The 7350-nt window shown below is 45.2% G+C and overlaps 2 protein-coding genes across 4 annotated transcripts in view; one reads left to right on the forward strand and one right to left on the reverse strand.

The window, feature by feature from the left end:
• LOC122543615 (zinc finger protein 208-like) overlaps window positions 1–7350 on the forward strand; it is a 234057-nt gene that overhangs the window by 196799 nt on the left and 29908 nt on the right. The window lies entirely within an intron of this gene.
• Window positions 1–7350, reverse strand: part of LOC122543456 (gastrula zinc finger protein XlCGF7.1-like) — a 29118-nt gene that overhangs the window by 16640 nt on the left and 5128 nt on the right. For 2 of the 3 annotated variants that reach the window (XR_006310029.1, XM_043682167.1), the window contains exon 2: window positions 868–973. The gene's annotated coding sequence lies outside the window, so the exon portion shown is untranslated. Of the gene's footprint in view, window positions 1–867; window positions 974–2925; window positions 2943–7350 lie in introns of those variants that run through there. The other variant, XM_043682168.1, reaches the window with a different exon arrangement.

The raw sequence follows: 7350 nt of genomic DNA on the forward strand, positions 1-7350 counted from the left end.
TCCTACTTTGTCCCTGCCTGCCCTGACTGTTTGACTCACTTCTGTTCTCAACTGTACCAGTCTCAGATTGATCTCTTTCCTCACAATCTCCCTGGGTCCCACTCCCCCACCTTACTAGTTTAAATCCTTCCAAGCAGGTCCAGCAAATTTCCCTGCTAGTATATTAGTCACTTTCCAATTCAGGTGCAATCCGCCCTTCTTGTCCAGGTCACTTCTTCCCCAGAAGAGATTCCAATGATCCAAAAATGTGAATCCTTCTCCCATACACCAGCTCCTCAGCCATGCATTCATCTGCTCTATCCTCCTATTCCTGCCCTCGCTAGCTCGTAGCACTGGGAGTAATCCAGATATTACTACTCTCGAGGACCTCCTTTTAAAATTCCTGTCTAACTCTCTGTAATCTACCTTTAGACTCTCAATCTTTTCCCTTCCTATGTCGTTGATTCCAATGTGGACAATGACCTCCTGCTGGCCCCTCTCCCCAGTGAGAGCATTCTGCACCCTCTCGGAGATATCCTTGATCCTGGCACTGGAAAAGCATCATACCATTCTGATTTATCGCTGCTGGCCACAGAAACGTCTGTCTGTACTTCAGACCGGAGAGTCCCCTAATGCAATTGATCTCTTGGAACCCGACGTACCCCTCATTGAAATGTTTTAACCCATCTCCTGACTCCCAGGACAGAAGCCCCTTAAACCTTTGTGTACTGTAGTTAAAACAATGTAACACCATAGTAATGGAATTTTAATGCTTATAACAACTGTGTATCAAAAGGGGAGTGTAAGAACTGCATTTCAGGATTTATTGCCACTTCAAACTTGTGCTACTTGCAGTTTCTGAATAAAGAGATCAATTTTACCACTCACCAATTTTGGTCGTTATTTGAACACAATCCCACAGGCTGTTGAATGATTTTATTCATCTGAACTGAAATACAGAGACTCCAGAAGAGGAGGAATCATCCAGGTAATACTGTGTTAAAGAAACAGAATAAAAACAGTTTTGTTGCCAAGTTACCACGGTATTGACAGATTTTTAGGGTTAAGGAGAGCAGACAGGAACATGGCATGGAGTCTGAGGGGAGGTCAGTTGTGATTGAATCAAATGGCGGAGCAGGCTTGAGGGGCTGAATGGTCTCCTCCTGTTTCTAGTTCTAATGTAATATAGAAGGTGAGGTATTTGAGTGTGATTGTGATATTAAATCAGACTCCATGGGCAGAGGGAGAGGGCATATAAAAGCTAGCCTACCTATCCTTGGACATACTGGGCAATTTTAGAATGGCCTATCCACCTAACATGCATGTCTTTGGACTGTGGGAGGAAACCAGAGCAGCTGGAGGGATAACACGCAAAATCCACACAGATAGTCGCTCGAGGCTGGAATTGAACCCGGGTCCCTAGTGCCGTAAGGCAGCAGTACTAACTACTGAGCTACCATGCTCAGTTAAGTGAGGGCTCCTGGTCTGCTGACTTTGATGTGTAGCCGTTTGAAGTAACGATGGTGTTGGAGAATGGGAGCACACACCTTCATGTCTGTGGTGTTGGAAAGAAATGGTGAGCAATGTCCTCACCTGGAAGGGATTGAGCAGGTCCCCAAATAGAGGGAAGAACACACACCCAGATGGGGCCTCAGGGCTGGATAGGGTCTCAAGGAGGGTGTGGGGAAGGATTTCAGAGTAAATATTAAGGCTGCAAGAGCAGGTCAGAGGCTGGGAATCCTTCAGCAAGTAGCTCACCTCCTGACTCTTCCCCCAGTAGCCTGTCTCATCATGGACAAACTACAATTCAGGAGTGCGATGGAATACTCCCCACTTGCGTGGATGGGTGCAGCTCCAACAACACTCAAGAAAATTGACACCATCTGTCTCAAAGCAGCTCTCCCCCACCATCCCAATCCCAAACTTGATGTGAGCCATTCCTTCAGTATTGCAGGGGTCAAAATCCTTGGACTCCCTCCCTAGCAGGACACTGTGTGGGGTGTCCCTCCACCAAATTGGAGGGGACAGTGGTAGCAGTGCAGTGGTTCAAGAAGTGGTTCAAGAGCACCACCGCATGCTCAACAGGCCGGCATAGTGGGTCAGCATGGACGAGTTAGACCTTTTGGTCTAACTCATTTGTGCTGACCAGATATCCTCAATTAATCTAGTCCCATTTGCCAGCATTTGGCCCATACCCATCAAGATACCTTTTAAAATGTTCTAATCGTACCACCTCCTCTGGCAGCTCAATCCAAACACGCACCACCCTCTGTGTGAAAAAGTTGATCCTCAGGTCCCTTTTAAACCTTTCCCCGCTCACCTTAAACCTAAGCCCTCTAGTTCTGGCAGCCTGGCGTGCAGTCAGCCTGAGCCCCCCAGCCTCGAGGTGATTCCAGAGTGGTGAATCCCAGCACCATCTGGAGTCACATGGGGTGGACTGGGTTTGAAGGAATGCTGTTCTGATCTTTTTATATCTCTATATTTTAATTTAGTCTATAATGTTAGACTTTTTATTTCTTTATTTGTCTAAAATTTTTTCTTAAGAATTTGTACTGAAGAATCTGCACTTGGGTGCCGTAAGTGGCAACTTTTAAACTCGTGCGAGTACGTGTGACAATAAAGCTAATTCTAATTTTCCTTTCCCTTTCATCCTCAACTTAGGTGCTGCAGCTTTAGGCTCCCCCAGCCTGGGAAAAAGACAGTGGCTATTCACCCTATTCATGCCCCTCGTGATTTTATAAACCTCTATCAGGTCATCCCTCAGCCTCTGACATTTCAGGGAAAAACAGCCCCAGCCTGTTCAGCCTCTCCCTTTAGCTCAAACCCTCCAACCCTGGCAACATCCTTGAAAATCTTTTCTGCACCTTGCCAAAGCCAACTTTTTTTTTATTAATGGCACTAAGTAATGGCAGCACAGTGGCTCATTGGTTAGCATGGGAGTCTTACCATTCCAGGGATCTGGGTTCGATTCCAGCCTCAGGCGACTATCCAAGTGGAGTTTGCACTTTCTCCCGAGTCTGAATGAGTTTCCACCTGGTGCTCCAGTTTCTTCAGATTTGCTTTCTGAAGATGCAGCACCTCATATTTAGCTAAATGAAACTGCATCTGCCACTTCTCAGCCCATTGGTCCATCTGATCAAGATCCCCTTGTAATCTGAGGTAACCCTCTTCGCTATCCACTACACCTCCAATTTTGGTGTCATCAGCAAACTTACTAACTGTACATAAATGACAAAAAGTAGTGGATCCAGCACCAATCCTTGTGGCACTCCGCTGGTTACAACCCTAATGGTAAGGTCCCAGGGAGAGTTGCTGAACAAAGAGACCTTGGTGTGCAGGTTCATAGCTCCTTGAAAGTGGAGTCACAGGTAGATAGGATAGTGAAGGAGGCGTTTTGGATGCTTTCCTTTATTGGTCAGAGTATTGAGTACAGGAGTCGGGAGGTCATGTTGCGGTCGTACAAGGCATTGGGCGAAAGTGGGTTCTGCAGATGCTGGAGAGGAGAGTCAACAGTGGAGTGGTTTGGGAAAAGCACAGTCATCATTCTTCCTGATGAAGGGCTTTTGCCCAAAATGTCAATTTTCCTGCTCCTCAGATGCTGCCTGACCTGCTGTGCTTTTCCAGCACCACTCTAATCTGTACAGGACATTGGTTAGGCTACTTTTGGAGTATTGCTTGCAATTCTGGTCTCCTTCCTATCGGAAGGACGTTGTGAAACTTGAAAGGGTTCAGAAAATGTTTACAAGGATGTTGCCAGGGTCAGAGGATTTGACTTATAGGGTGAGGCTGAACAGGCTGGGGCTGTTTTCCCTGGAGGAACTTTCAAAAGTTGATCGGAGTAGACTGTTTGCAGGTAAAGGGACGACTGCCAAGTGGGAGGCTTTCAAAGGTGAGACAAAGAAAGTTTAAAGGCATTACATTCCTGTTAGAGTGTGAAGGTAAGAGTCAGGAACAAAGAATGAATAAAGATATAGGGGCTCTGGTGAAGAATAGGGAGTTTGTATATTAGGTATAGACAACTGGGATCAAGTGAATCTCCAAAAGACTATAAAGGGGACTAGTGTCATTCTTAAGAGGGAAATCAAGAGGCCAAAAATGGGATATGAAATAGCTTTGGCAGATGAAGTTAAGGATAATCCAAAGATATTCTACATTGTGGAGGATGAGATTTCTGAATACTTGGAAGTGTGTAGCAAAATAGGGCATGGATTCATCAAGGGGAGGTCATGCCTGACAAAGCTGCTAGAATTCTTTGAGGAAGTAACGAGTAGGTTAGAACAAGATAACAATGGATGTTATCTACCTGGACTTCAAGGCGGCCTTTGACAAGGTGCTGCACAGGAGGCTGCTGAGTAAGAGAAGGTGTCAGAGGCAAGGTGCTAGCATGGATAGAAGCTTGGCTGTCTGGCAGAAGGCAGAGAGTGGGGAGGAAACGGTCCCTAGAGGATGGCAGCTGGTCACAAGTGGTGTTCCGCAAGGCTCAGTGTTAGGGCCACAATTTTTCACTCTATACATTAACAATCCAGATGAAGGAACTGAGGGCATTCGGGCTAAGTTTGCAGATGATACAAAGATATGTTGAGGGGCAGGTAGCATTGAGGAGGCAGGGAGGCTGCAGAAGGATTTGGACAGGTTAGGGAAGTGGACAAAGAAGTGGCAGATGGAGTACAATGTGGGAAAGTGTGAAGTGATGCATTTCGTTAGGAAGAATAGAGGCGTGGACCATATTCTAAATGGGGAGAAAATGTAGAAATCTGAAATGCAAAGAGACTTTGGTGTTCGAGTCCAGGATTCTCTCAAGGTAAACTTGCAGGTTGAGTCAATAGTTAGGAAGGCAAATACAATGATGGGATTTATTTTGAGAGGACTTGAATATAAAAGCAGGGATGTCCTTCTGAGGCTCAATAATGCTCTGGTCAGGCCACATTTGGAGTAGTGTGTGCAGTTTTGGGCCCCATATCTCAGGAAGGATGGACTGGCCCTGGAGTGTGTTCAGAGAAAGTTCATGAGAATGGATCCAGGAAAAAAAACAGCTTAACATATGAGGAACATTTGAGGACTCTGGGTCTAGACTTGATGAAGTTTAGATGGATGAGGGGGGATCTAATTGAAACATACAGAATACTCAAATGGCCTGGACAGCGTAGATGTTGAGAAGATGTTTCCATTAGTAGGAGAGACCAGGACCCGAGGGTGAAGCCTTAGAATAAAGGGAAGGCCTTTTAGAATGGAGATGGGGGAAACTTCTTCAGACAGAGAGTGGTGAATCTATGGAATTAATTGCCACGGAAGGCTGTGGAGGCCAGGGCACTGAGGATATTTAAGACCGAGATAGATAGGTTCTTGTGTATCAAGGGTTACAGGGAGAAAGCGGAGGAAGGGGATTGAGAAACTTATCAGCCATGATTAAATGGCAGAGCAGATTCGATGGGCTGAATGGCCTAATTTCTGCTCCTGTGTTTTATGGTCATACAAGTACATCAGTAGCAAAAGAGTGACTCGGAAGAGAAAAGGCCACCTTAAAAATTAGTGAGGACATCAATGTGTAGAATCACAGGAGATGGGAGAGATACTAAACAAATAATTCACGTCAATGTTTACTGTGGAGAAAGAAATGGAGGCTAGGGAACTTCTGGAAATAAATATTGATGTCTTGAAAACAGTACACTGCAGAAGGTGCTGGAGGTCGTTAAAAAAACTCATAAAAGTGGATAAATTGTCCTGGAAATTTATCTCCAGGATCAAGTTTTTCCTAGGACGTCAAGGAAACTTAGGGAAGCAGAAATAGATAAATATCTCTCACTAGCAGAGATAATTTGTATTAGCTACTGACAGGGGGGAGGTGCTGGAGGACTGGAGGGTGGCTAATGTTGTGCCTTTATTTAAGAAAGGTTGTAAAGAATAAATATTGACTGGGAACACTATAGTATGAGTATAATAGATGGATCAATTTTTGTCCAGTGTGTGCAGGAGGGCTTCCTGACACAATATGTAGACAGGCTGACAAGGGGCGAAGCCACATTAGATTGGGTACACTGGGTAATGAGCCCGGCCAGGTGTTAGACTTGGAAATTGGTGAACACTTTGGTGATAGCGATCACAATTCTGTTATGTTTACTTTAGTGATAGAAAGGGGTAGGTGTATACCACTGGACAAGAATTATAGCTGGGGGAAAGGCAAATACGATGTGATTAGGCAAGATTTAGGAAGTACAGGATGGGGAAGGAAACTGCAGGGGATGGGCACATTAGAAATGTGGAGCTTATTCAAGGAAAAGCTCCCGAGTGTCCTAGATAAGTATGTACCTGTCAGGCAGGGAGGAAGCTGTAGAGCACGGGAGCCGTGGTTTACGAATGAAGTGGAATCTCTGGTGAAGAGGAAGAAGGAGACTTGTGATAGGATGAGATGTGAAGGCTCAGTTAGGGCGCTTGAGGGTTACAAGGTAGCCAGGAAAGACCTAAAGAGAGAGCTCAGAAGAGCCAGGAGGAGACATGAGAAGTTGTTGGCGGATAGGATCAGGGTAAACCCTAAGGATTTCTGTAGGTATTTAAGGGATAAAAGAATGACGCGAGTAAGATTAGGCACAATCAAGGATAGTAGTGGGAAGTTGTGTGTGGAGTCAGAGGAGATAGGGGAAGCACTAAATGAATATTTTTCATCTGTATTCACTCTAGAAAATGACAATGTTGTCGAGGAGAGTACTGAGATACAGGCTACTAGACGGGGTGGGATTGAGGTTCACAAGGAAGAGGTATTAGACATCCTGCAGAGCATGAAAATAGATAAGTCCCCTGGGCCAGATGGGATTTATCCTAGGATCCTCTGGGAAGCCAGGGAGGAGATTGCCGAGCCTTTGACATTGATTTTTAAATTGTCATTGTCTACAGGTATAGTGCCAGAAGACTGGAGGATAGCAAATGTGGTTCCCCTGTTCAAGAAGGGGAGTAGAGACAACCCTGGTAATTATAGACCAGTAAGCCTTACTTCTGTTGTTGGTAAAGTGTTGGAAAAGGTTATAAGAGATAGGATTTATAATCATCTAGAAAAGAATAATTTGATTAGGGATAGTCAGCACGGTTTTGTGAAAGGTAAGTCGTGCCTCACAAACCTTATTGAGTTCTTTGAGAAGGTGACCAAACAGGTAGATGAGAGTAAACTGGTGGTTGTAGTGTACATGGATTTCAGCAAAGCGTTCGATAAGGTTCCCCACAGTAGGCTATTGTACAAAATGCGGAGGAATGGGATTGTGGGAGATATAGCAGTTTGGATCAGCAATTGGCTTGCTGAAAGGAGACAGAGGGTGGTGGTTGATGAGAAATGTTCATCCTGGAGTCCAGTTACCAGTGGTGTACCGCAAGGGTCGGTGTTGG

Source organism: Chiloscyllium plagiosum, chromosome 44 (assembly GCF_004010195.1).
Source record: "Chiloscyllium plagiosum isolate BGI_BamShark_2017 chromosome 44, ASM401019v2, whole genome shotgun sequence".
Lineage (NCBI taxonomy): Eukaryota > Metazoa > Chordata > Chondrichthyes > Orectolobiformes > Hemiscylliidae > Chiloscyllium > Chiloscyllium plagiosum.